Below are 3603 nucleotides of genomic sequence, written 5' to 3'. Positions count from 1 at the left end.
TTGATTTTTAGCAGCCTTTTCTTTCCATCATGTGTGCAACCACATTCTTTCAATTTCTTTCAAAAAATGCTCATAACCCTATAGCATATAGTGCGACTTAGCTCTTATACAATAACACACATACGGATCAAACCATACCATCTTGTCAATACACTACAACTTTGTCCACTTTGAAAGATATTAGTGCTTCCCTTTCATCACTCTCAAATTATCACTAATTAACCATGACAGTTAAAAGTTACAAGGGAGCACTAATTTAAGTCACATGATAAAAATATTCAAATATTCAAATATGAAATGTATAAACATAATGAAGTCAAGCAAACCAAAAGTACAAATTAAATGAGCAATTTCCATTAGGAAAATTTATGGATCTAGAGAGGGTCTTTTCAGAATTGATGCTCACAAGGTAACAACCGATCCGCTTTAAGCCCCTGTAACGGTGAAAAGCATTACAAAAAAGAGTTTTGAAAGAGGAATTTCGTGATAATATTATAAAAGAGAATAGAAAACCCTTAACACAAAGATAAAAATCTTCATTGTTTTCAAAGTTCAAGGAGTTTTATTCATTTCAAAAGAGGTCCTTTTAAATCAATTAGTACTTTCAAGATGTGGACCTTCTCTAAAAAAGTATATGCTACTATTAAAATCATGTAAGCATGGATTACTAGTTCTCTTTACTTATGATTACTCATAGTTGTTTCATCTTAAGCTTCTTGAGGGTGTATGCATGATAAGATGCACCCACTTTCAGTAGTTTCCCCCACATAGCTGCCAATAAACAATCTGTATTTTGACACTACTATGTACATTTGACTTACTTACATATACTTGGAAGTGACAAGATTTGGTGGCCACACAAAACACATAGTGCTATGGAAAGTGTTAAAAACAAAACACATAGTATTAAACACTATGTAAAGTCTTAAAAATAAAACACATAGTGCTAAATACTATGGAAAGTGTTAAAAACAAAACACATAGTGCTAAACACTATGAAAAATTTTGATCATCAATTTTCCAAATGAAAATGAAAATTTTAGTGTGCAAGGACCGCTCTAGTTCAGTCAGTCACGCCCTGTCACAACATTGTGACCTTAATGACCAAATATCAATAATATCTTTATATGGACTTCTTTGCTTAACTTGCCCTTTTGCGCATCAATTCTTCACTTAACAAGCAATATAACTTGATTTTTGATAATTTTTTGGTTCTCTATGTAATTATTAATTATTTTTCTTTGTTGGGATTACCGTTTACAAAAGCCATAATTTTTTACACTGGATATCTAATGATGTAGAGATTGTTTTGCAAGATCCAACGGTCGTTGGTTAGACTATCACCCGAAGAATGTGACTATGCAAAAAAATGTTTGACGATTCATTTTTTTTTAGTTCTAGCTCTCGAAAATAACAAAATTGCTTAGGGAATTTTAAGAGAGTTAGAAAGAAATTATTCTAATAATTAATGTACATTGTGGCCACTATTTTTTTAATTTTCATGTATCTTATGACTAGTACCATAAGGTCCTCATGAAGCCAAATTGAGTCAATTTGAATTAGAGAAAGACACTTTTCCACTATTTTTTTTTTCATATGTGCCATTCACTAAGGTGTGCCACCTTAGGTTTGGTAAAGTGCCAAGTGTAGGAATTTTGACACTTGTTCATATACCATGGTTTTGTCTCTCTCTCCCAATCCTACTTGGCTAGTCCACCTCATACAAAGAGGCCGCCACATTACCAAAAGTCCATGTCATCACACCATATCACTTGCCACATCACCACCATCAGTAGTTTGATCTCAACGCTTGGCTTGCCGTGTCACTCTAACTACCACCTCACCGACCACCCTCAAGTGCCACCTTGCATGCTACCTCACTTTAGATGCCATTTCTTCCACCACCTCACTTGCCACTTGTCTGTGGTGCTTGCATGGATCACCACCTCACTTGCCACTTATCTGTGGTGCTTGCATGGATCACCACATCACTTGCCACCTCACAAGACACTAAGCATGCCACATCACCAACTCTCCAACTCACCATCAACCTTTTTGCCACCTAAACATTCCATGTTACCATTTCGACATGTCATCATATGTCATGGAAGATGAAGAGATCCTTTATGCCACATCAAATTTCCACCTATGTAGTCCATGTCATCAATCATCCACACCAGCTTGCCACATAGACGACCATGTCATCCATGCATGGCTACCTCAATAGCTACATCATTTATTTTTAACTTTAAAAAATAAGTGCAAATGAATAAAAAATACAGATAATCTAGCATAGATATTTAAGTGCTACTCAAAGTAAACTATTTCTACTTTATTATTTAATTATCTATTTTGTAATATTATAAAAATAAGATCAAAATTCTATTTATATAAATTATTATTCATGAGAAATAAAACACTGTGATTTAAAAAAAATAATAATAATTTGTTTACTTATGTCATATAACTCAAGAGATAATTAATATTTTAGGTAAATTAAGTCTCTATGATGAGATTGGTGTGATCTTATCAAGATTTATCCACTTTTAGATTACATTAGGGAGAAATATATATAATAAACCCTTTTTTTTTAGTTCACTTCATTTGAGTGTGCATGAGTTTTGGAGCCTTTATGCCTCTCTAATTCATTCACTAAGTATTCTAACACTCATTTTCCTAACTAAGCATGAATTCATAGTCACGAAGGTCTCGAAAGCACGACAGACATCACAAGGACCCCATCCACAAAGTTCCAAACATGGAAGCAATTGCTCTCATGGAAAAAAATTGATGAAAATCTCGACATGCAGCACTCCAGAAATAGACTGCGTGCAGGTGTGTTTCAAGATCCCATTACCCTTCCTATCATCGAGGATTCTGGGGATGCTCACATGCATGCATCATTGTATGAGGGTGACACTTCTTCTCTCTCTCTCTCTCTCTCTCTCTTGCCTAGCTATTTAGCTTCATCCCCTTCCTTGGTCACTATACCATTGACCTCAGCATCTACAGTCCCATCAGGACATTACAAAAAAATTGAACCCCAAAAGGGCCTTGTAAGTGCAACTAATCAGAATCTAGTAAACAATAGGCTATAAAAGGGGAGGCATGGATAACGCATATCAGGGATTTCATTGATGTAATCACGATCGTGTGATTACGTTAAGAACTCTAGTATTTACACAAGAAGATCACGTGATCATGTTAATTGTTAACATGACTTTGATTATGACCTGAAAAAACCCATAGAGCCGGTTAGCCCGCCGGAGTTTTGACTTTTCCCTACGGATCCCGCTGAAATTTTTTATTTTTCCGAAAGGCCCGTCGAGAAAATGAAATAGCCTAGAGGGAGTAATTATATATAGTAAACAATGTGCTTACCGCGGTCCTTTAGCTAGGGAGATCCTTGGGGAGTGTATCCGAGTGTCGGGTATAGTCATCTCCTTGTGAATTGACCTAGGTTACAGAGTCATAGGTCCTTTTTTTGGGCCGAATGTGATTCTTAATTCGGTAACCTTTTCTAAAAACTTTTAATTGCTTTATCAAAATAAAGGTACGAAAAAAAAACAATTGAAAATTTGGAGAGTCATGCTCATTGCGACG

Source organism: Adiantum capillus-veneris, chromosome 24 (assembly GCF_014529385.1).
Source record: "Adiantum capillus-veneris isolate H3 chromosome 24, ASM1452938v2, whole genome shotgun sequence".
In the NCBI taxonomy this organism is placed as follows: domain Eukaryota; kingdom Viridiplantae; phylum Streptophyta; class Polypodiopsida; order Polypodiales; family Pteridaceae; genus Adiantum; species Adiantum capillus-veneris.
This window is presented reverse-complemented; position numbering follows the sequence as displayed.